Here is a 27,116-nt window from a genome sequence, read left to right as displayed (position 1 = left end):
AACCCTTGGCTAGACTCACTAAGATAAGAAGAGAGAAGACACTAATTAACAAAATCAGAAATGAAAAAGGGGAAGTTATCACGGACACCACAGAAATACAAAGGATCATGCCACCAAATTCAATAACCTAGAAGAAATGGACAAGTTCTTAGAAACATATAGCCTTCCAAGGCTGAACCATGAAGAAATGGAAAATCTAAACAGACCGACAAGGAACTCATGAAACTCAACAACAGAAAAACAAACAACCCAGTTGAAAAATGGTCAGTGGATCTGAAGATACATTTCTCCAAAGACGACATACAAGTGGCCAACAAACATATGAAAAAGTGCTCAACATCGCTAATCATCAGAGAAATGCAAATAAAAACCTTAATGAGATATCACCTCACCCCTCATCCCAGTTAGAATGTCTATCATCAACAAGGAAGTAGTAACAAGTGTTGGAGAGGCTGTGGAGAAAAAGGAACCCTCATACACTGTTGGTGGGAATGCAGACTGGTGCAGCCATTATGGAAGGCAGTGTGGAGGTTCCTCAAAAAATTACGAATAGAATTACCATATGACCCAGCAATCCTTTTCATGGGTATCTACCCAAAAAATCTGAAAACATTTATCCATAAAGACACTTGTGCTCCAATGTTCATTGCAGCTCTGTTTACTGTGGCCAAGATATGGAAACAACCAAAATATCCTTCGATGGATGAATGGATAAAGAAGTTGTGGTATATATACACAATGGAATACTATTCGGCAGTAAGAAAAGGTTATATAAGAACATTTGTGACAACATGACTGGATCTTGAGAGTAAAATGCTAAGTGAAATAAGTCAGACAGAAAAAGCTGAGAGCCCTGTGATTTCACTGATATGTGGTATATAAACTAAAAACAACAAAAGAACAAGACAAACAAATGAGAAACAAGAATACACCTGAAATTATGTAATTTCATTAACAATTGTCACCCCAATAAATAAATTTAAAAAAACACAAAAACTCATAGACACAGACAATAGTTTAGTGGTTACCAGAGGTTAAGGGAGGTGGGGGGTGGGAGACGAGGGTAAGGGGGATCAAATATATGGTGATGGAAGGAGAACTGACTCTGGGTGGTGAACACACAATGGGATTTATAGATAATGTAATACAGAATTGTACACCCGAAATCTATGTAATTTTACTAACAGATATCACCCCAATTAATTTAGAAAAAGGAGATTAGTAAAATTGACACAAATAAACATAATCAGAAATGAAAGACAGGAAGTTACCATGGATACCACATAAATACAATGCATCATCCAAGAATACAGTGAAAGATTATATGCCACCGAATTCAATAACCTAGAAGAAATGGACATTTTCTTAGAGACATATAGCCTTCCTAGGCTGAATTCTGAACTGGAGAATGTGATATATAGATGACATATTACAAACTTGTACACCTGAAGTCTATGTAACTTTGCTAACAATTGTCACCTCAATAAACTTTAATTGCAAAAAAAAAAAAAGAAATTGAATTTTCAGTGTCCATAAATAAAGTTTTATTGGAATACGAGAAAAAAAGAGAGAGAAATATACTGACATATATCGTGCTAGCATACAAAATATACTGTACTAATTGTACGTAATGGCTGCTTTCCTTAAAGGGAAAATCCTGTTCAGTTTTTTTCCATTAGCGAAAACTGGTATCTACTGTAGATCTTCCATAAAAGCGAAGTGATGGAATTCGAATTTTCAGAAAACAGGGGTTACCTGTAAAAGCATTTCAAGAAAATTGGCAAAATGATGTGGAAAAAGCTTCTAAAATTTCACCATCTTACAACAATAATGCTTTTCAATTGTGTGTATTCCCTTCCAGTCCTTGTTCATAGTCATACAGTTTTACAGCCTTTCAATAGAAGTATATGTGCATTTGGGATCTTTTTATTCACCTTCTAATTATCTTATCATGTGTGTATCTATTTTTCAGTATTATAATTCTTAGTGCCAGATAATATTCAATAAATCGGTATACCATAATTTCTTTAAGTGTAACTCTACCACTAAACTGTTGGATTGTTCCCCTATTTTTCAACATTAGGCAAATTGTGTCAAAAATATATTTACCTGTATGGTATTTACTTTCTTTTTGGATTGTTTCTTTAGGAGAAATTCCTAATAGGATATGAACACTTTTATGGCAATTGACGTCTCATGTCTAATTGCTTTCTAAAAGTACTGTAATCACCAGAAACCTATGCAACTTTACTAACAATTGTCACCCCAATAAACTTTAATTAATAAAAATAAATAAATAAAAATAAAAGTACTGTAATCAAATGCACTCCATCATCAAGTGGGTTCCAGGGCTACTACATTATGCTCAGCACTCTTTCACTGCTTTTTTGTTCACTTAATAGATAAAACATGCTATCATTTATTATCCTTTGGTATCTCCTGTTTGATTTTTTTTCTTTTTTTTTAAATTAAATTGATTTTTTAAATTCAGAGGCTTTATTATTTTAGAGAAGTTGTAGGTTCAGAGTAAAATAAAGAAGAAAGTTTTCCATATACTACTCCCACACATACATAGCTTTTTCCACTGTCAACATCCCTCACTTGAGTGGTATATTTGTTACAATTGATGAACCTACATTGACTCATCATTATCACCCAAAGTTCAAAGTTTACATTAGGGTTCATTCTTGCTGTTGTACATTCTATGGGTTTGGACAAATATATAATGACATATACCCACTACTAAAGCAACATACAGAGTAGTTTCATTCTCCTAAAAATCCTCTGTACTCTACCTATTCATCCTTTGTCCACCCCAGTCCCTGATAAACACTGATTTTTTAGTGTCTCCATAGTTTCACCTTTTCCAGAATGTCATATAGTTGTAGCCTATAAGGACACTAATCCTACCAGAGGAGTGACCCACCCTTACGACCTCATTTAAATTTTATTACTTCCTTACTCTAAATACAGTCACATTGGGGCTTGGAACTGCAACCTATGAATTTGTGGAGGACGCAGCTCATCCATAGCAGGGTCACATTTCCCAATAAGCATCCAGTCCAATTATGTTCCTGCCCCTATAATTCCAGACTTCTGCCCATAACAGCCAGACACGACCCGCAGCAGCTATTTCTGATAATCAACCTAGGTCCTCATCCTCAGGCACCACATTGCTGTTCCAGATTCCTACACTGTATCCCCAATTCTCATGATTTGTCTCTGGACCCTTTTGATTGTGGCAGCCCTATATATCCTTCTGACATTTTGAATCTCAGCAACCTGCGTAGTTCTGACTCTCTAATCCATTCTTCCTTGGAGCCCCCTGTCATCTCAGGCAAAATCTTCACTGCATCCTCACTAGGCCAGCTCCTAGCTCCCTGAATATCTAGAGTTTCTTCTCAAAGGATGGGATACATAATGACTTCACAATTCAACTTTTAGTTGCACATTGACATGTAATATAGAGCTCTATGACATTTTTATCTCTACTAACTGTGGTTTAAGTCAATGTAATGGACCTGTATTTCAATCTTCTTAAATTAGAACCTTAGGATAGGGCTTCCCATATGTTAGTGGTTACTAAAATCAATATTATTTGCATGTCATTTTATTTTGTCATTTGTCTCGAAAATTATCATACTCTAGATGCTCCTCCACATCCTTTTTGAGGAGGCTAGTGTTTTCACTGTTAGGCTTTCATCTGGTTGGGCAGTTGTAGATGGCATGCTCAACTGAGCATGTTATCATGGTGAGAAAGATCCTTTTCTTAATTTCAGACTATTCCTCAAAGTCTGAGGGAAACCTCGATTCTATTTTGGAGCAAAGGACATTCTTCAAAAACTCATTCACTCCTAGAAAACATAACTTGGTCTTTCACTTTTCATTATAAGGAATCTCCTAAAATAACACTTGAAACCGTGAGTTAATGGTCACTTACTGTCTTATTTGTCCCTCTATCCTCAGCACTTAACGCTTTACGTGGCACATAGTTGATGCTCAACAAGTATTTATGGAAGACAAAAAAAGAAAAGGTGAATTTAAACCTGGGGGCTGAGATCAGCTTTAAATTTTATATACTGGTGTCATTTGTTGGTTTCATGAATGTGTCACCCCTTCAACCTAGGTACACCAAGATGGCACTCACAGGGACAAAATTCTGAATTCCAGGTTAATTCCTCCAGTGGTTTGGCCAGAAGCATACTTCATAGCAGAAGGGTCTACTGGAACTCTCTGCCTAAAATTTAGAAGAGAGGAGGAAGCTTTTGTTCATTCTTTCATTCTACAGGTATTTAATATAGTTCCGAAGTTAAGAGGCAATGTGCTCCCATAAGGCAGGAGCAGAGGCTGTGGGTGTTCAAAGAAAGACGACACTGAAATTTATGTTGGGTCTGCATTTTTAAAGGTACAACAGCCTTAAGAGTCATAAAAACAATGCTGACTGGCGATAAGAAATTTACCCTTGTCTCCTATCCCCCCCTTTTAAAGTTGGATCTTAAAAAAGTTATAGGGTAAATATTCCCACCATTTATTCCTGAAAAGGGCATCACATCATTCAGACACATCACTTAGAAATTGTAATTCAAGGATTGGGAATTCAAGAGTGATTCTGATGTTAATTCACATCAAGGTCCTACTGTGAGAACTTTCTATTTTACAGTCTCTCCAATCTGGAACAGCCTTCCTGCATCTTTCTACCTCATTGTTTCACACTTTAAAATTAATTTTTTGCTCTGTGCTTGTACTTTTTAATTTCTCTTGTCCTCTATTATTATTTTCCATTTTAAATCTGTGTGTGGTCTGAGAGACAGTCTATTTGAAAAGAGTTAACAAAAAATTTATATGGCCAAAGCAGCACACTCTTGGTAGCAAAGCATCACATGCCACCCGACAGATTGTCAAGCATTCTCAGCATTCTGTTCAGGACTCTTAGGAATGTGACTATAAGGACTTGGCAGTGCCCTTACCCCAAGAGGATAGAGAACACTGAGAATAAAGAGGCAAACATAAATCCATGGGTATGAAAGACTCACCCATAAATGTGAAGATGTTGCAGTTTATTCATGAGGATTCCAGGGTACCAAATACAGGGAGTGCCCTAGGATAGCACTTCTCAAATTTTCATGTGCACATGAATCACATAGGGATCTTTATTTTTTTATTTTTATAACATTTTTAAATTAGTTTCAGGTGTACAAAACAATGTACTAGTTAGACTTTTCTCATTTATATCCCTCACATAGTGATAACCCCCCTCTCCCCATTTACTACCCCTCTGACATCGCTTACAGGCATTACATTTCCACTGTCTCTATTCCTAATGCTGTACTCCACTTCTTATACATACATATATATATATATATATATATATATATATATATATATATATATATATATATATATATATATATATATATAATTATAGTTGACATTCATTATTGTTCAGCTTCAGCTTCAGGTAGACAGTGCAGTGATCAGGCATCTACATCATCCCTGAGGTGGTCTCCCTAATGAGACAAGTGTCCATTGAATACCCTACAAAATCTTTACAACATTATTGATTACATTCCCCAAAATGACTTTCGAATCCCCGTGGCAATCCTGTGGTTACCAATTGTACTTTCTAATCCCCTCATCATCCCCCCTTATCTCCACCCTCCCACTCCGGTCTAGAAAACCTCAGTTTTTCCTCTATGTCTCTGAGACTGTTTCTGATTAGTTCATTCATTTATTTTTTTCTTTAGATTCCGCATATAAGTGAGATCATATGGTATTTGTTTTTCCCTGTCTGATTTATTTCACTTAACATAATGTTCTCTAGGTCCATCCATATTGTTGCAAATGGTAAGATTTCATTCTTCTTTATGGCTGTGTAATATTCCATTGTATAAATGTACCACAGTTTCTTAATCAACTTGTCTGCTGATGGGCATTTTGGTTGTTTCCATGTCTTGGCTATTGTGTATAGTGCTGCAATAAACATAGGGGTGCATAAATTTTTTCAAGTTAGAGTTTTGTATTTCTCCAGATAGATACCTAAGAGTGGAATTGCTGGGTCATAAGGTAGTTCCATTTTCAGATTTTTGAGATACCTCCATACTGTTTTCCATAGTGGCTGCACCAATCTGCAATCCCACCAACAGTACACAAGGGTTCCCTTTTCTCCACATCCTCGCCAGCACTTGTTTGTTGATTTATTGATGATAGCCATTTTGATTGGGGTGACATGGTATCTCATTGTGGTTTTTATTTGCATTTCTCTAATGATTAGTGAGGTTAAGCACTTTTTCATATGTCTGTTTGCCATCTGTACGTCCTAAAACTCATAGACACAGACAATAGTTTAGTGGTTACCAGAGGGTAAGGGGGGTGGGGGGAGGGAGATGAGGGTAAGGGGGATCAAATATATGGTGATGGAAGGAGAACTGACTCTGGGTGGTGAACACACAATGGGATTTATAGATGATGTAATATAGAATTGTACACCTGAAATCTATGTAAGTTTACTAACAATTGTCACCCCAATAAATTTAAACAAAGAAAATAATATAGTCAAACATAGAGTTTGGAAAAAAAAAAGTCAAAGTCAGAATGACTTGGGAATTTAAAAAAATTACTACATATTTGAATTCCCAAGCTGAACAGCAGTCATGGTTTGCAGAATTTTTTGAATGGGAAAATAATATGTAAACTCTAAATATTAGACTCAGAAAAATAGTGTATTTTTCAGACTAAGCAAACACTCCAACTGAAGCAATTCTAAATTTAGAACCAATCTTGAACTGCTGGAGGTCTGTATCCACAAGGGCTGAAAAGGAAAGTTCTGAGTTTCCACTCCTTAGTGCCTATAAGAATAACAACTGCTTGATCCCAGGGTCAATGAGGACAAAAAAGAGTTTGATTTTTTTCCTTCTATATCTCAAACTTGAGTCAGTTGTCAACCAGAGTTTAGCCATGATTCAGAACCACAGACCTGCATTTCTCAAGTATGCAGCAATTACTTGTGGGCATGTGAGGAGATGCAGGGAGTTTTGCAAAGTAGAGTTATGGAGCTGCCAACAAATAAAACAGATGTAGAAAAGAATGATAAAACAAGATCCTGCAAATGGGTTTCCTGTCCTGGAACCCTTTTTTGGCCTGTACCCTGTAGTGGGGTAGAAAAGCATTTTCACCTGGCTTTCTTCAGAAAGTGAAGTTTGACCGGAGCTCTGAAGTATGCAAAAGAAGAAAACAATGTTTCAGATAGGGCTGTGCTAAGGCCCTGTGTCAAAGATATTATGGCACATTCCAGGCATAGGATTAAGGTTAGTGTGGCTAAATTACAGGAGTGAGGGGGAGAATGGCTGGAAGCATAACTGGGATGTCAGATCACCCTTGAAATCCATGTCATTTTTATTTGTATATCCTTATGCTCAGGACAATGGGTAGCCAATGAAGGTTATTTGGAGACACACTACATACCCAGATTCTCATTTTGTGATTACTTTGTATGGATTGTGGTAAATGGAGGCAGACAGACTGAGTTCAAGACTTTTCAGGGGATTATTCTGATTTCCAAGGAGGAAATAATTGTATCTTAGACTAGGGTGATTGTAGCAAAGGAGATGGATGGAAGTGGATGGATATTGGAAGGAAAATTGACAGGGCTTATTGGTGGATTGGCTGTGGAGAATAAAAGAGTTGACAGTGCTACAGATGCTTCCTGGGTTTCTATCATTTTCAATTTGGTGGAACTACTGATTAAAATAAGGAACACTAAAAGAGGTCAGATATTGGAGAGAAGGCATAAGGTCAGGCTTGGACCTGTTGAACTTGAGGTGTCTTTTAAACTTTAAAGGGAAAATGTTAATAGGATTTGGGATATGCTGGTCTGAATCTCAGAAGAGAAGTTTGGGATGGAGTTACACAATTTTTAATAATCAGCTATAGATGTGGATAAATTTGACTCAGAGGAAGAGTTATAGAGAGACAAAAAAGGGGGGCCTCAGACAAACTGAGTCTTGAGAAACTCTGTTAATGGGCTTACAGCGGAGGATGCACCGCTTACATAGAAGTAGAAGGAAAACATGACGTCAGGAAGAGTTTCAAGAATTACCTAAAATTTAACAGTCAAAATGAAAAAAAGTACCTTAATAAAGAAATCTACAAGGTAGAAGCTTTAAGAAAGTTTGGCCTGCTAGTGGAGATAAAAGTGGTATTATCGATCAAGAGAGTTGTCAGTGGCAAGAATTCAAAGGTGTAAAAGTGGCACATTCATCAGAATGTGTTCCTCAAATGAGTTCTGGTATGGGTTTGTCTAAGGTTTTGTGGCAAGTGATGTGGGGATTAGGACTGGGTTTGGATAGCTGTTTCAGGAGATGGCCTAAGTATGACCTAGGAGATTGTTAAGGGATGAGAGGTTGATTTCTTTTCACAGTGAGGATTGTCACTTTGTCCTCAGCCCAAGCAGTAATCCCAACTGACTTGACAGTTTGACTTCTTGCTACATTGCTTGTGCCTCCATTTCTAAAATGATTCTTAATCTAATACAAATTTACAATAAATTAATAAACTGAAAACACTTGATTTAGTTAATTATAGACACATACATTTATTCTAGTTGTAAGGTCTCCCCTCTCAATTTATGATTTTATATGTTTGAGTCTCCTAACATTTTTTCTTAGGCTGGCTAAAGGTTTGTCAATTTTGTTTATATTTTTTTAGAAAGAACTCTTAGTTTTGGTAATCATTTTATTGTTTTTCTGGTCTCTATTTCATTTCCTTGTGCTCTGATCTTTGTTATTTCCTGCCTTCTGCTAACTTTGGGTTTAGTTTGTTCTTCTTTTTCTACTTCCTTGAAGTGTAAAGTTAGGTTATTTATTTGAGACGTTTATTTTTTCCTAATGTATTAATAGGTGTTTATCACTATAAATTTCCCTTTCAGAAGTGCTTTTGCTAAGTTTTAGTATGTTCTGTTTCCACCCTTGTTTGTTTCAAGATATTTATTTCCCATTTGATTTCTTCTTTGATCCATTAGTTGTTCAGAAGAGTGTTGCTTTATATCCCCATCTTTGTTAATTGTCCAGTTTTTCTACTGTTATTGATTTCTAGTTTCACAGCACTGTGGTCAGAAAAGATACTTGGTATAATTCAACCTTAAATTTGCTAAGACTTGTTTTATATATGTAGGGTTTAGTATTATTCATGGTTTCAGGCATCTACTGAGGGTCTTAGAATGTATCACCTGCATATAGGGAGGGTGCTTTGTAAATCTTTTTAATTTAATCTATTAATGTAAAAATTTTATTGAATTTTTCTATTTAATCCAACCTCGCACTGCTGTAATAAACCTGCTTTTGTCATGATGCATTATCTTTATTACACATAACATGATCACATAACATATGATCTATCCTGGAGAATTCCATGTGTGCTAGAGAAGAATGTGTATTCATTCTGCTGCTGTTAGATAGAATGTTCTGTATGTCTGTCAGTTTGCTTTGATCTGAAGTATAGTTCAAGTCCAATGTTTTTGTATTGATTTTTCTTTCTGAATGAGTCATCAGTTGTTGAAATAGGGGCATTGAAGACCCCTATCTATTTCTTCCTTCAAATATGTTAATATTTGCTTAATATATTTAAGTGCTTCGATGTTGGGTGCATATATATTTACAATTGTTATATCCTCTTGATGAATTGACTATCAAACTAGACTTTGTCTCTTGTTACAATTTTTGACAAAGTCTATTTTGCCTGATAGAAGTTTAGTTATCCCTATTTCTTTTGGTTTCTAGTTGTATGGAATGTCTTTTCCTTCCCTTTAATTTCACCCTATGTGTGTATTTAAAGCTGAAGTGAGTCTCTTGTCGGCAGTATATAGTTGGGTTTTATTTTGTATCCATTCAGCCACTCTATATCTTTTGTTTGGAAAATTTAATTCATTTACATTTAAAGTAATTATTGGTAGATCAGGACTTACTAATGCCATCTTATTGTTTTCTGAATGTTTTGTAGTTGCCTTTGTCTTTTCCTTTCTTCATGTCTTCCTTTGTGAATTGATGGTTTTCTGTAGTGATATGCTTTGATTCCCTTCTCTTTATCTTTTGTGTATCTACTGTAGGTTTTGTTTGTTGTTTGTTTGTTTGTTTGTTTTCCATGAGGCTTACAGAAAACATCTTATAGATATAACAGCCTAATTTTAGCTGGTAACAATTTAACTTGGATCACATACAAAAACTAGATCTTTGTGTCTTCACCATCTTTCCTTCTGTCCAGCAGCCACAGCCATAAAGGTTGAGCTGTGCAGTGTCAGTGGGTACAAGATCCACCCCAGACACAGGAGGCACTATGCCAGGACCAACGGGAAGGTTTTTCAATATCTTAACTCAAAATGCAAGTCAGCATTCCTTTCCAAGAGGAGTCCTCAACAGATAAGCTGAACCGTCCTCTACAGAAGAAAGCACAAAATGGGACAGTCAGGACAAATTCAAAAGAAAAGAACCTGCCATGAAGTCAAATTCCAGAGGGCCATCACTGATGCGTCTCTTGCTGATATAATAACCAAGAGGAAACAGAAACCTGAAGTTAGGAAGGCTCAATGAGAAAAAGTTATCAGAGCTGCCAAGGAAGCAAAAAAGGCTAAGCAAGTATATAAAAAGACAACAAAGTCTGCTGCTAAGTCTCCCACAAAGGCAGCACCTAAGCAAAAGATTGTGAATCCAGTGAAGGTTTCTGCTCCCCAAGTTGGTGGAAAACACTAAGTTGGCAGATGAAAATTTCAAATAAAGATCTGACTATAACTAGAAAAAGAACCTCGACCGTTTACTGCCTTCCCTTTTATGTTTTTGCTGTCACAATTTACATCTTTTTTATATTGTGTATCCATTAACAAATGTATTATAGAGGGCAATTTGTTCCTGAATACAATTTTTTCTTTCTGGTATCTTGCTAATTTTTTTTATAAATTAGGTTTTCTATAGAGACAGTAATCACATAGTTGAGAAATACAGTTTTCCATTTCTTTCTCTTTTTTTTGACATAACTTCTTTCCTCACTGTGTTGTTCTGACATTTCTAAATATTGAAGTGCTGATAACAGAGGTCCTTGTCTTGTTTCTGCTCTCTATGGATATGCTTCCAACATTATTACATTAAGTATGAATTTTGTTGTAAATATTTTAGATGCCCCTTTTTGGATTAATGGAGTTCCCTTATGTTCTTAGTTTAATAATTGTTTTAATCAGGAATTTAAAAAAATTTCATTTAAACAATTTTTGCATGTTATCAGATGATTACCATCATTTCCCTCCTTCCCCCTTATCCACAGTTTCACTTTCTGCAATTTCAGTTACCTGCAGTCAACCATTGTCTGAAAATATTAAATGGAAAATTCCAGAAATAAACTATTCATAAGTTTTACATTGTACACCATTCTGAGTACCGTGATGAAATCTCATGACTACATGCTCCACCCCCCACAGAATGTGAATCATCCCTTTGCCCAGTGTACCCATACTGTATCCTCTCTTCACCCACTAGTCACTTAGTAGCCATCTCGGTTATCAGAGTTACTGTTGTGCTATCGCAGTGCTTGTGTTCAAGTCACCTTTATTTTATTTTATTTTACTTAATAATGACCCCAAAGTGCAAGAGTAGTGATGCTGGCAATCAGATATTCCAAAGAGAAGCCGTAAAATGCTTCCTTTAAGTGAAAAGGTGAAAGTTCTTGTCTTAATAAGGAAAGGGAAAAAACCATATGCTGAAGTTGCTAAAATCTATGGTAAGAACAAATATTCTGCCTGTGAAGTTGCCTAACTTACAAATCAAACTTTATCATAAGTATGTATATACAGGAAAAAAACTAGTATATATAGGATTTGGTACTATTTGTGATTTCAGGCATCCACTGAGGGTCTTAGAATGTATCCTCTGCAGGGGATATAAGACTGGATCTTATATTAATTTTTCCTCCAAAAGACGCATTAAGAGCTGTTTGTCCAGCTAGGTCTAATTTTCGGGAAAACATGGTACATGGTAAGAGCTACAAAACCATCTGTGATTGTTCACTGCCTGTGCTAACCCTTGAGGCATGTGGGGGAAGCCACACTGCAAACTGAGGTCGGTTGCCACTAGTACCAGGCCTGGGGTAGCTCTACAAAAAGCCAGGACACCCCAAGGCCTGCTGCTACCTGCCAGCTCCCTTAAGTTTCAGCCACTGATAAAGCCTTGTGCAGTATGCAAGTTAGGTGAGGCAGAGTCTCAGGGAGTCACTAGAATGGGAAGAGTTGTGGTCACCAGGTTAATGTAAATTCTGATTTGGTGCCAGTGGTGAGCCTGAAGCTATTCAGCATAAAAGTCTCAGAGCACACCGAAGCCAGTGGCCATCTGCCTCAGTCTGTCAGACTGTGATAGTTTACCAAGATAGAATGCAATGCAGTGGAGCTGGCTGCTCTTGAAGAAAGTGCCAGTGAGTCAGCAGGGCAGAGCTGCGGAGCTCACCAGACCAATCAGATTCAGATTTGGCTGTGTGGAGGCAGGCTCAACACAGGAATGATGGTGCCTGCCTGCCAGCTGCATGGGAGTAAGACCTCCTCACAGGGAAATGGCGACTGTCCTCCAGCCCTCAACCTGAAGCAACACAACTCAGTCTTACCCCCGTATGTCTCTAACACCCCCCCAAGTTACTGTCCCTCTGCTGGAGCCCAAGGTGAGTGTCTGGGAGTGAGAGAATCTGTCTGCAAGCCCTCTAAGAGGATGCCTGGGTCTCCTGCCTCTTTCTGTCCCACCCCGATGGTCAGAATCCCCAGTTTTTTACAGCCAGGTGTTATGTGGGATCCTCTTCCAGGCTCCAGTATTCTGGGTTGGGGAAGCCGGTGTGGGGCTGGCATTTCTTGCTGCTGTGGGGGAACCTCCACTGCTGAGATATCCCTCCCAGTTCTCACAGAGTTTTGGGGTTAACCAGTTCTGCATCTCCACCACTCCTACTAGTCTCAATGTGGCTTATTCTTTATATCCTTAGTTATAAAACTTCTCTTCGGCCAGACTTCAGGTGGTTCTCCAGGTTGATTTTTCTGTAATTTAGTTATAATTTTAATTTGTTCACGGAAGGAAGCAGGCACAGTGTTTATCTACTCTGCCATCTTGAATCTCCAGAGTAAGGTTTTGATATCAAACTTATGCTGGTTAAATTAAAGGGGTTGGAGAATTTCCCTCTGGAATTGGTTATGTAAGTGTACTTGTTCTTTGTATGTTTATAGAAATAACTTGTAAAACTGTTGTGCTTGTGCCCTCTTTGTGAGAGAAGTTTTTAAACTACTAATTTAAGCAAATAAACCTTCTTGAGTCAATTTTCGTAATTATATTTTCTTAGGAATTTGAATATTTACCTAAATTTTAACTGTATGGACAAAGTTCTTTATAACAATATATTACTTTTTAAATAATTATGTCCTTTGTCATTCTTAATAATTTTATAATTTTGCATTTTTCTTGATATATCTTGCCAGAAGTTTGTAGAGTGATTAGTCTTCTCTAAAAATGCACTATTGGTTTTATAAACCCTCTCCTAAGCTGGATGCTTATCTCTTTATTTTTTCTTTTTTTCTTTTTTAACTTAAGCATTTAATGTCATATATTTCTCTCTAGGTGTCACTTTAGCTTAGTTTTTGAAATATACTTTTTAAAATTAAAATCCAAAAAGGATTCTTGGGTCAGAAGTGTAAGAAACCATAACATGAAAAGGAAAGATGAAAAGACATAAGGAGAAAGAAGGTGAAAGTCAGTGGAATGATAGAAGGCCCTGTATTCAATGACTTAACAACTCTCTATGGTCTTTAAGATCTACAGCAAAATTGCTGAACTCTTGGTAATCTTACCTGTGAGATGATTTTCTGTGAAAACAGGTGAAGAAGCCTACCAGTCTTTTCACTTTCAGTCATGTGGAGACAGACAGGAACATTTGCAAGTAAGTATCAGGAGCAATTGGAAATCAGTACTTCTAAAAGGGTGTAGATTTGGGGCTCATGCCAAATTAACCAAACAGTGATTAGTGATTAGTGTAATGGAGAAACTATGCAGAGTTCAGTGTAATAGTATGAAAGGAGACCTATGTTAGATTGGCCCCTAAGTGCTAGTCCACTCTCCCTTGAAATTTCTTCTACTCCAAAATATTCACCTCTCACTAGCCATATAGAGGAGGCTGATAATATATGGCACAGAGAGGGGTAAAAAATAGCCCTTTTATTCATATTCTCCTGGATAAGAATCAAAGAAAAGAAGTGTGAGTAGCACCGTCTTCAAATTGTTTTTCTCTCTTGTTTCTACAAACTCTGGACAAAGCTTTAATCCCAGGGGAAGAATGTGTCCACTGGAAGACATACTAATGATTGGAGAGTTTGAAAATTAAAAAGAGAAATTATGCACTTTAACTTTTTATTTAATAGATAGAAACTCTGCAATTTTAGTTAGTCTAACAAATAGAGGCATTTTGCTTGTGATTAAATTTGTCATTTAAGTCTGCAGTTGAATGGTTAAAACATACACAATTTAATGGGATCACACACACAAAAAAAGAGGACAAATGGTCACCATCTGGAGACTATAACCTAACATAGTCTAACACTTTACCAATATATTTCAATGAATACAGGTTTGATTAACTGCTACCCCACATCACCACAAAAGTTAGTAGCTTACAAGAACAATTATTTTATTATCTCTTATAGTTTCTGTGTGCCAGGAATTTAGGGAAGAGCTAGTTTGGGTAGTTTTGCCTCTGGATCTCTTATATGGCTGCAGTCAGACCATGAACCCAGAATAGCAGGGTGCTGAAGCTAAGGACTACTCAGGTATCTCTCATTCTTCATAGAGTCTCTGGAACTCTCCATGTGGTCTCTCTATATGGGATAGTGTTTGTGTTTCTTTGTAACTATCACACTGTTTAATGGTTGCTGAAAGCTTCAAGAGCAAATGTTCCAGCTCACAAAACAGAAGCTGAACCATCTTTTATGACTTAACCTTGAAAGTCACATAACATTAATTCTGCTGTACTCTGTTGGTCAAACCATTCACAAAATCCCACCCATTTTCAAGGGGAGGGGACATAGACCCAACCTCTCAATAGGATGAGGGTCAAAAAATTTGAAGACATATTTTAAAATCATCGCCAATGTACAGAAAGTAGAGGACAATTTACAGTTCCTGTTTAGAATGACTGAATGTTGGTCAATCTTAAAATAGATTTTCCTTCACCCAGATATTCACCCCACAAATATATACTTTTTGGTATTTTAGATATCTGGATTATTGACTTTTTTTCCTGCCATCACCTCTATTTTCCTTCAACATCATAATAGAAGCAATCTTGGGCTTGCATGCCACATGGTCAAAGTCCTCTGGGGAAAAAAAGGAAAGAAGCCAATGTTAATAAGCACCCATTTATGCCAAATATCAAGCTAAACTTGATACTTTTATTTATCTCACTGAACCTATCCAGTTATCTATTGCTGTATAATAAATTACTCTAAACCTTAGTGTCACACAGCAATAATTATATAAGTCTCATAGATTTTGGAGTCAGGAATTCAGACATGGCACAGTGGAGCCAATTCATTTATGTTCCACAATAAGTAAGGTCTTAGCTTGAGTTGATTGAATGGCTGGAGAAGGCTGTCATGGTTCTGCTGGAGCCATAGGTCTAGGAACATGACTCTAGTTTTTGGTTGGGTTCCTTGATTCCTCTCCACATGGAATCTCCTGAAGTTGGAATGTCCAAGATGACTTTATCACTTAACGTGTCTGGTGCCTATGCTTGGGTAACTGGAACAGCTGAATTTATCTAGGTATCTCCCTCTATCTATGTGCAGACTCTCCCCAATGACTAGCTTAGGCTTCCTCACAGCATACTGATCTCAAGCTAGTTAGACTTTTTATACAATAGTTGACTTCAGCCAGAATGAGTGTTCCAAGAGACCAAGGTGGAAGCAGCGAGGTTTTTTATGACCTAGCCTTAGAAATCACCTAGTGTACATTCCACTATAATCTACTGGCCAAAAGTGAGTCACAGAACCAGCCCAGATTCCTAGGCGTGGAGGAACGTGGAAGAATGACTGGTGTACATAGGGAAGGAAGGAATTGATAGTGGCTATTGTGGAAACAAGCTACTACACTCCTTTTTCATAGGTGAGAAAAATGAGACACAAAGAAGTTAAATAAAATGTTTAGGATTACACAGTAAGTAATAAAGTAAATAAAGAATATAGAACACAAACCCAGGTAGCGTGACTTAAAGTTCAGAACTCCTTTCTCTTTATGTTGCAGCCTCTATCCAACCTGTCAGTCAGTGCTTTCCAATATTTGTTCCTAAGAAGCTCTGCTCCCTCAAAACCCATGCTTTGAAGTAGTTTAGGAAATATTGCATAACATATTTCTTTTGGGAGAATCAAAATGCACATTAATATAAAACAGGCACTGAGATGTCTGTTTAAATTTCCCAAAGTTGTTTGACTCAGAAACCTCTTTTGAAATATATGACACATGAAATCAGTCCATGAAAGATGCTTTCACAAATACTGTACTAAATAATGCAAAGAAAATGTGCCATTGTTGATGTTATAAAATGTAATATTATAGGCAGAATCTTATTTTAATGAGTACCATTGAGCCGTCAAAATTCCATGACAAGACTGTTTTCACGATCTGATTAACCATCCAGATTGAAATTACTCTGTTGATTCATATCCATCAAATTTTCATGAAAGAAAAATCTCATTGTGACCAAAAGATCCCTAGGTCCTTACTAATCTATCAGTGAAACAAATGTTGAATATAATGACTGCCTATTTAAAGAATTTGGGTGTTTATATTTTAATATTTATAGAATGTTCAATTTTATTAATAAGATATTTAACATCAAATTTACTGTTATTACATTGAAGGGAATATTTGTTATATTGAAGAGAATTTTCTCATGTGTATATATTTACGTGTTAAATATATCTTGTCTACATTCAGATAATCTGTCAATCCTTTGGCACTTTTTATATGATAAGCCCTGTTGTGTGAGATATAAAACACACCACCAGTCCTAAGAAACTTAAACACTATTTGGAAGAAGTGAGACTTGCATATCTTTCCTTTTCCTTTTTAATTAAAGTTTAGTGAGGTGACAATTGTTAGTAAAGTTATTTCAGGTATACAATTCTGTAACACATCATCTATATCTCACATTGTGTATTCACTACCCAGAGTTAGTTCTCCTTCCATCACCATATATTTGACCCCATTTACTCTCTTCTACCATCCCCTCCCCCTTTACACTCTGGTAACCACTAAACTATTGTCTATGTCTCTGAGTTTTTGTTTCTTAATTTCTTTGTCTTGTTCTTTGGTGTTTTCAGTTTTATATACTACATATCAGTGAAGTCATATGGTTCTCTACATTTTCTATCTGACTTATTTCACTTAGCATAATAATCTCAAGATCCATCCATGTTGTAGCAAATGGTACTATTTCATCTTTTCTTATGGCAGAATAGTATTCCATTGTGTATATATACCACAACTTCTTTATCCAATCATCTATTCTAATAAAGGACACTTTGGTTGTTTCCATGTCTTGGCCAATATAAATAAAGCTACAATGAATATTGGAGAACGCTCCTGTTTATGGATAAATGTTTTCAGATTTTTTTGTGTAGACACTCAGGAGAGGGATTGCTGGGTCATACAGTAATTCTATTTGTAATTTTTGAGGAAACACCACATTGCCTTCCATACTGGCTGCACCAGTCTGCATTCCCACCAACAGTGTATGAGGGTTCCTTTTTCCACAACCTCTCCTACACTTGTTATTATTTTCATTGTTGATGATACCCATTCTAACTGGGGTGAGGTGATATCTCATTGTGGTTTTTATTTCTTTTTAATTTTTTTATGTGTTCTTTTTTTTTTTCACTCTCATTGCTGGTTTTCTTTTCTTCTTTTTTTTAATTAATTTATTTATTTATTAGTTTCAGGTGTACAAGACAAGGTAATACTTAGACGTTCATCATTTATATCCCTCATACTGTGAACCCCCCTCCCCCCATCCACTATCCCTCCGACCTCACACTGAACCATCACATTATATATATAAAATTATAGTTGGCATTCATTAATGTTTAGCTTCTGATGTACAATGCCATGATCAGGTATCCACAGTATCCCTGAGGTGGTCTCCCAAATAGGACGCATGTCCATCGGATACCCAACAAAATCTTTACAACATTATAGAATACCTTCCCCAAATTAATTTTCAAAAAAAAACCCTGAGGCCATCTTGCGGTTACCAGCTGCTTCCAAATCCCTTCACCTTTCCCCTTATCCCCAACCCCCTCCCACACACCCATCTAACCACTCTCGGTTTTTTCTCTGCGTCCCCAAAACTGTCTCTGATTAGTTCATTCACATATCTTTTTAATTTTTTTAAATTAAATTTATTGGGGTGACAATTGTTAGTAAATTTGCATAGATTTCAGGTGTACAATTCTGTATTACATCATCTATAAATCCCATTGTGTGTTCACTATCCAGAGTCAGTTCTCCTTCCATCACCATATATTTGATCCCCCTTACCCTCAGCACCCACCCCCCACCCCCTTACCCTCTGGTAACCACTAAATTATTGTCTGTGTCTATGAGTTTTTCTTTCTCATTTGTTTGTCTTGTTCTTTTGTTGTTTTTGGTTTATATACCACATATCAGTGAAATCATAGGGTTCTCTGCTTTTTCTGTCTGACTTATTTCGCTTAGCATTATATTCTCAAGATCCATCCATGTTGTCACAAATGTTCCTATATCATCTTTCCTTAACGCCGAATAGTATTCCATTGTGTATATATACCACAACTTCTTTATCCATTCATCTATCGAAGGACATTTTGGTTGTTTCCATGTCTTGGCCACCGTAAACAAAGCTGCAATGAACATTGGCGTACACGTGTCTCTATAGAGAAATGCTTTCATATTTTTTGGGTAGATACCCAGGAGAGCGATTGCTGGGTCATATGGTAATTCTATTCGTAATTTCTTGAGGAACCTCCACACTGCCTTCCATAGCGGCTGCACCAGTCTGCATTCCCACCAAAAGTGTATCAGGGTTCCTTTTTCTCCACAGCCTCTCCAACACTTGTTACTATTTGTCTTGTTGATGAAAGCCATTCTGACTGGGGTGAGGTGATATCTCATTGTGGTTTTCATCTGCATTTCTATGATGATTAGCGATGTTGAGCATTTTTTCATATGTCTATTTGCCATTTGTATATCCTCTTTGGAGAAATGTCTCTTCATGTCCTCTGTCCATTTTTCAATTGGGTTGTTTGTTTTTTGTTGTTGAGTTTCATGAGTTCCTTGTATATTTTGGATATTAGCCCCTTATCAGAGGCACTGTTTGCAAAAATCTTCTCCCATTTAGTTGGTTGCCTCATTATTTTGTCAATAGTTTCTTTCGCTGTGCAGAAGCTTTTCAGTTTCATATAATCCCATTCGTTTATTTTAGTTTCTACTTCCATTGCCCTTGGAGTCAAATTCATAAAATGGTCTTTGAACCCAAGGTCCATAAGTTTAGTACCCATGTTTTCTTCTATGCAGTTTATTGTGTCAGGTCTTATGCTTAAGTCTTTGATCCATTTTGAATTAATTTTGGTACATGGTGACAGATAGCAGTCCAATTTCATTCTTTTGCACGTAGCTATCCAATTCTGCCAGCACCATTTATTGAAGAGGCTGTCTTTCCTCCATTGTATGTTTTTAGCTTCTTTGCAAAAATTATCTGTCCATATTTATGTGGTTTTATTTCTGTGTTCTCAGTTCTATTCCATTGGTCTGTGTGTCTGTTTTTCTGCAAATACCATGCTGTTTTGATTATTGTTGCCCTGATATACAAGCTAAAGTCATGGAGTGTGATAGCTCCAGCATTGCTCTTTTTTCTTAGCATTGCTTTGGTTGTTCAGGGTCTTTTGTGGTTCCATACAAATCTGATGATTTTTTGTTCTATTTCTTTAAAAAATGCCATTGGGATTTTGATGGGGATTGCATTAAATCTGTGTATTGCTTTGGGTAATACAGCCATTTTAACTATATTGGTTCTTCCTATCCATGAGCACAGAATGTCTTTCCATTTCTTTGTGAGACTTGCATATCTTAAACAATAATACTGCCAAGCAAAGCTATCTAATAAAACAAAAAATGAAATAAAATCCCAGGTCAAATGCCTCCAACAGTCAAAAAATGCTGTGGAAAGAAGGAAATAGAAGAGCTAAGTAACTGAAGCAGTTTTCATGGAGTAAAATGTGAAACTTGACTTTCATCTTGGTGGATATCACAGAATTTAAACTGGCAGAGATGAGAAACAAGTACCTAGTAGACAGAGCATGATCAAAGGCAGAAGTAATGAAGCCCATTTCCCCCTGGAATTGGCAGTCGCTGCATACATTGCTTGTGTTTTTTGCTCTTTCTTCCTGTCTCAACCTGCTTCTGATTGTTGGCCTCTTTCACAGCTAATCAAAGTTTGTCTGGCAGCTATGCTTGTCCACCACTCAATTCCAGTCATAGAGTCTACTCAAGTACCTACTCCCCAACAGTTGCGATCCTCTTTTAGAACTAGATAGTATTTTGGTATCAGAAAATAAAAAATAATGCCTAAATGTACAACAGGACAGCTAAATATGATGGAACCATTATTGAGATTGATGAACGAGTCCATTGAAGTAGTGAAGATTGATGTAAATGTTTTCTCTGGACACAAACATGGATGGGTAAAATTTAGAACTAGGGAAAAGTATGACAATGATTAATTGATTAGACTACTGTGGACCATTGGAAGTGCTCTAAAAGGGACATCCTTGGGTAATAGTTGGGTTTTGTGATGATTACTGTCAGAGTAGAGCTGTAAAGAATTAACTGAAGGAAAAGGAGACTATAGAATGGAAGATCCAGTGAGGAGGTGAGTGAAGTTCACGATGAAGTGATGAGAGCTGTTTTGATGTGTTAGGAGTAGACATAAAGGAGATAAATCTGTTATATTTAAAACAAAGATTTGCAAAACATGGTAACAGAATGACCATAGGGGACAATTTTGGTTTTCTCATTTCTAAAGCAAGGGAATTAAAATAGATGCATGTTTCCTTCAAAGTATATAATGTCTATGAGTCTAGGACACTCAAGGGGGAGGAAAAAAATGGGGGGAAAATGTGTTTTGTCACATAACTCAGGCTGCTATAACAAAATACAACAGACTAGGTGGCTAAACAACAGACATTTATTTTCTCACAGTTCTAAAGTCTGGGACATCCAAGATCAGTGTGCTGGTCGACCCTGTTCTTGTTAGAGCCCCTTCCTGGATTGCTGATGGCTGCCTTCTTCTGTATCATTCCACTGAGGAAGGAAAGAAAACTAGTTCTCTGGTGTCTCCTTATAAAGTCACAAATCCCATCATGAGAACTCCATATTCATGACCTCATCTAAACCTTATTACCTCCCAAATGCCCCACCCCTTAACACCATCACATTGGGAGTTAGGACTTCAACACATGAAGTTGGGAGGGTGGGGGCACAAACATTCAATCCATAACAGTTTACCTTTCTGAATTTTCTATTCTTAAATTCTACCATACTCCTAAACACTGATGTTACTAAACTATGGTTATGTTTCTGGATGCATTTGTGAAAACCACAATTATTTTTATTGTGGAAATATACTTGTATTGTACAAGCATACACATTGCTGACATTAACTAATTAAGCATCTTTCCCTTCAATAATTTTGAACAACCCTTTCAACTGATTTTTTTTTCTGATTTATGTGTGGGTATATGTATCAGCTGGGATTAAGCTTGGTTGAATGCAACATAAAACCCAAATAGACGTCATCAAAATGGCGGCATGAGGTGAGCCTTTGTAAAGCTCCCCTGGAACTTACAACTAATTAAACAACATTAACTCCACAAAGGACTCCCTGCACAGCAGACAGGCAAGACGAAGAGGCCCACTACTGAATTCACCCAAAGGTGGGAGAATCATGCGAACTGGGGAGGAGGGAAGGGAGAAGTGTGGAGATGGAGATGCGCGGGCGCAGGACGCAGACCTAGTTCAGTGCTGCATCCCGGAAATACCGCAGCTGTGAGAGAGGGAAGAATTCCTATCGCTAGAACTCCATTTATGGCCCACAGGGCTGAGGGGGCAGCATATAACACGGCTGAACCCAATGCGCCTGGCAGAGACATCGGAGAAAAGACTGAGGGAAGAAGGCTGAAAATGGTGGTTTAGGCCCTGATTGCCAAGCAGAGAACAGAAGCCTTAGGCACTGAGACTGGGCACCCCCTCCCTGCTCTCCCAGGGCTCGCCACGAGCACACCTGCCTGGTGCTAGAAGCAGAACAGTAGCAGTGTCAATTCAAAAGAACAGAATATTTGCTGTTATGAGAACTGTGGACCGCAGACACAGATTCGCAGCCCAACTAGTTCTGGCAAAGGGGAGGGAACTGTGGAAGCAGGACCGGCTGTGGTGGTGGTCGCCGCCATTGCTCTAGGCCACCTCTCACAACTCACCCCACCCCCACCTATCTAGGTGGATCCCTGCAGGAGTAAACAGAACTGCTGAAACATACAGGCTCTGAATGTAGTGCAGAAAGAGCTTTGCAACTTCAAAAGCTCTCCGCATACCCACACAGACACTGCGCCCTGTGACCCAGGCGAACTATTAACAGAGGAGAAGCCCGTCTCCCAGGGAATACCCCCATTGTGTGAGAAGCTGGAATAGTGCAGAGAAAACATAGCACTACTGTGTGAGAGAGAAAAAAAGGCTGCAGTTGGAGAGAAAATGAAACACTCTACCAACAAGTATTGGAAAACAAAAGAAAGACCTCTTCCTATCAACCTGTTGCAGAAACCACTCCTGCAGATATCTAGGAAGAGAAATAATAAATCAGTAATTGCCATGAATAACCAAGGCAACAACACAGCTCAGAAAGAACGTGAAAAGTCTCCAGAAAAGGAACTTAAAGATATGGAAATATGTGACTTAAATGACAGAGAATTCAAGATTGCAGTTCAGAAAAAACTCAACGAGATGCAAGAAAACACAGAAAGGCAGTTTAATGAACTCAGAAACTCAATCAAAAAACAATGTGAGTATTTTACGAATGAGATTGAAATTTTAAAAAAGAACCAAATGGAATTTCTAGACATTAAGAACTCAATAGAAGAAATTAAGAATGGAAAAACCAGCTTAGGTAGTAGAGTTGACCAGATGGAGGAAAGAATCAGTGACATCAAGATAGAAACCTGGAAATTACACAGATGGAAGAAGAAAGAGACTTGAGACTTAAAAGAAATGAAAGAACTCTACCAGAACTTTCTGACTCTATCAGAAAGAGCAATATAAGAATGATACGCACACCACAAGAAGAAAGAAAGAAGGGAACAGAGAATATATTCAAACAAACTGTTGATGAGAACTTCCCAAAATTGTGGAAAGAACTGGATCCTCGAATCCAAGAAGCAAATAGAACACCTAATTACCTCAATCCCAACAGGCCTTCTCCAAGGCATATTGTATTGAAGCTGTCTAAAATGAACACCAAAGAAAGAATCCTCAAGGCAGCCAGGGAAAAGAAGACAGTAACCTCCAAGGGAAAGCCCATTAGATTATCATCAGATTTTTCAGCAGAAACTCTACAAGCCAGGAGGGAGTGGAACCAAATATTCAAACTATTGAAAGACAGAAATCATGAGCCAAGATTAATAGATCCAGCAAAGATATCCTATAGATGTGAAGGAATAATAAAGACCTTTCCAGAAACACAGAAGCTGAGGAAATTTTCTAATACACGACCTACACTACAAGAAATACTAAAGGAGGCTATTCGACCGCCATCAACAGGGACAACTTGTGGCAACCAAAACATAAAAAGGGGGACAGTAAAAGCCTGAACGGGAATATGGGAATGGAGTAGTAAGTGTACTGAAGAAAATGGAATACTCTAAATATCAAACTTTCTTTTACATAAACTTAAGGGTAACCACTCAAAAACATCCAGAACTGAAATATATGCTGTAATGCAAGAAGAAACAGAGGGAAGCATCGTAGACTATCACCACACAGAAGTAATAGATAACAACAATAAGGCAAAGAAACAATGGAGACACAGCCTTACCAGAAAACTAAAGACAGAATGATAGCAAATCGTCACATATCAATAATCCCCCAAAACGTAAATGGACTGAACTCACCAACAAAAAAGCACAGAGTAGCAGATTGGATCAAAAAACTAACCCAACCATATGCTGTCTCCAAGAGACATATCTCGGCTACAAGGTCAAGCATAGACTCAAAGTGAAAGGGTGGAAATTGACACTCCAAGCAAATGGTACCCAGAGTAAATCAGGTGTCGCCATAATGGTATCAGACGAAACACACTTCAGGGTGACAAAGATAACAGGGATAAAATGGACATTTCACCATGGTAAAGGGGACTATACAACAAGAAGACATAACAATCATCAATATTTATGCCCCCAATCATGGAGCACCAAAATATACCAAGCAACTACTAACAGAACTAAAGGGAGAAATTGACCAAAGAACAATTATATGAGGGGACTTAAATACATCATTGACAGCTATGGATACATCATCCAAACAGAAAATAAAGAACGAAATAGCAGTCCTAAATGACACATTAGATTAAATGGACATAATTGACATATATAGAGCACTTCATCCTAAAATATCAAACTATACATTCTTTTCGAGTGTACATGGAATATTCTCAAAAATAGACCATATATTGGGAGATAAAATCAGTCTTAGCAAATTTAAGAAGATTGAAATCATACCAAGCATATTCTCTGATCACAAGGCTTTGAAATTGGATATCAACTGCGAACAGAAAGCAGGAAGAAACACAAATACATGGAGATTAAACAACATACTTTTAAAGAACGACTGGGTCAAAGAAGAAATTAGAGGAGAGATGAAAAGATACATAGAAAGAAATGACAATGAAAATGCATCCTACCAAAATTTTTGGGATGCAGTGAAAGCAGTTTTAAGAGGGAAATTTATATCATTACAGGCCTATCTCAAGAAACAAGAAAAATCCCAAGTAAATAACCTCATGTTACACCTTAAAGAACTAGAAAAAGAAGAACAAGCGAAACCCAAGGTCAGCAGAAGAAAGGAAATAACAAAAATCAGAGCAGAACTAAATGAAATAGAGAACAAAAAGACAGTAGAAAAAAATTAATGTGACAAAAAGCTGGTTCTTTGAAAAGATTAACAAAATTGACAAACCCTTGGCTAGCCTCACTAAGATAAGAAGAGAGAAGACACTAATTAACAAAATCAGAAATGAAAAAGGGGAAGTTATCACGGACACCACAGAAATACAAAGGGTTATCCAAGAATACTATGAAGGACTATATGCCACCAAATTCAATAACCTAGACGAAATGGACAAGTTCTTAGAAACATATAGCCTTCCAAGGCTGAACCATGAAAAACTGGAAAATCGAAACATTCCAATCACCAGTAACGAAATTGAATCAGTCATCCAAAACCTTCCCAAAAGCAACAATCCAGGACCAGATGACTTCAGTAGTGAATTCTACCAAACCTTCAAACAGGATCTAATACCAATCCTGCTCAAACTCTTCCAAAAAATTGAAGAAGAGACAGTATTCTCTAACTCATTTCATGAGGCCAACATTACCCTGATACCAAAACCTGTTAAGGACAACAAAAAATAAGAAAACTACAGACCAATATCTCTGATGAATACAGATGCTAAAATCCTAAACAAAATTCTAGGTAATCGAATACAACAATGCATTAAAAAGATTATTCACCATGACCAAGTGGGGTTCATCCGTGGGGCACAAGGATGGTTCAGCATTTGCAACTCCATCAATGTGATACATCACATAAACAAAATAAAGGACAAAAATCATATGATTATATCAATTGATGCGGAAAAAGCATTTGACAAGATACAACATCCATTATGATTAAAACACTTAATAAAATAGGTATAGCAGGAAATTACCTTAACACAATAAATGCCATGTATGACAAGCCCTCAGCTAATCTCATAATTTAATGGTGAAAAACTGAAGCCCCTTGCTCTACGTTCAGGAACACGACAGGGCTGTCCACTATCACCTCTGCTTTTCAACATAGTGTTGGAAGTCCTTGCCAGAGCAATCTGGCAGAAGAAATAAATAAAGTCTTCCAAATTGGGAATGAAGAAGTTAACTTATCACTCTTTGCAGATGACATGATGCTGTATATAGAAAACCCTAAAGACTCCACCAAAAAGCTATTAGAAATAATCAACAAACACAGTAAATTTGTTGGTTACAAAATCAACGTACGAAACCCATTGCATTCCTATATACCAACAATGAAATAAAAAAAAAAAAGAAATACAAAAAACAATTCCCTTTGCAATTGCAGCAAAAAGAATAAAATACCTAGGAATAAAGTTAACCAAGGATGTGAAGTACCTATATGCTGAATACCGTAAGACATTTTTGAAAGAAATTGAAGAAGACACAAAGAAATGTAAAGACATTCCTTGCTCATGGATTGGAAAAATGGTCATTTGTTTTATTAGTTTCAGTTGCACAATACAAATAATACTTAGACGTTTATCATTTATATCTTTCACACTGTGTGGACCTCCCTCCCCCCATCCACTATCCCTCTGACATCGCACAGTTATTACATTTCCACTATCTCTATTACTAATGCTGTACTCCACTTCTTCTACGTATATACCTACATATATAATTATAGTTGGCATTCATTATTGTTCAGCTTCAGGTGTACAGTGCACTGATGAGGCATCTACATCTGCCCTGAGGTGGTCTCCCAAATGGTACACGTGTAAAATGTCCATATTACCCAAAGCAATACACAGATTTAATGCAATCCCCATCAAAATCCCAATGGCATTTTTTGAAGAAATAGAACAAAAAATCATCAGATTTGTTGGAACCGAAAAGACCCCGAATAGCCAAAGCAATCTTAAGAAAAAAGAACGATACTGGAGGTATCACACTGCTTGACTTTAGCTGGTACTACATGGCTAAATAATCAAAA

General features: G+C 37.2%; 1 pseudogene across 1 annotated transcript; it reads left to right on the top strand.

Moving 5' to 3' along the window:
• The first annotated feature begins 7,604 nt into the window (after nucleotides 1–7,604).
• On the top strand, nucleotides 7,605–10,739 carry LOC308495086 (large ribosomal subunit protein eL24-like; annotated as a pseudogene). Its single transcript has 2 exons — nucleotides 7,605–7,764; nucleotides 10,255–10,739. The product of its transcript is annotated as a large ribosomal subunit protein eL24-like (transcript).
• Nucleotides 10,740–27,116: the final 16,377 nt, after the last annotated feature.

The sequence above is a fragment of the Rhinolophus hipposideros genome (assembly GCF_964194185.1).
Source record: "Rhinolophus hipposideros genome assembly, chromosome: X".
NCBI classification, from domain to species: Eukaryota; Metazoa; Chordata; class Mammalia; order Chiroptera; family Rhinolophidae; genus Rhinolophus; species Rhinolophus hipposideros.
Note: the sequence above shows the minus strand (reverse complement) of the source record. Positions and strands in the feature narration are given on the sequence as shown.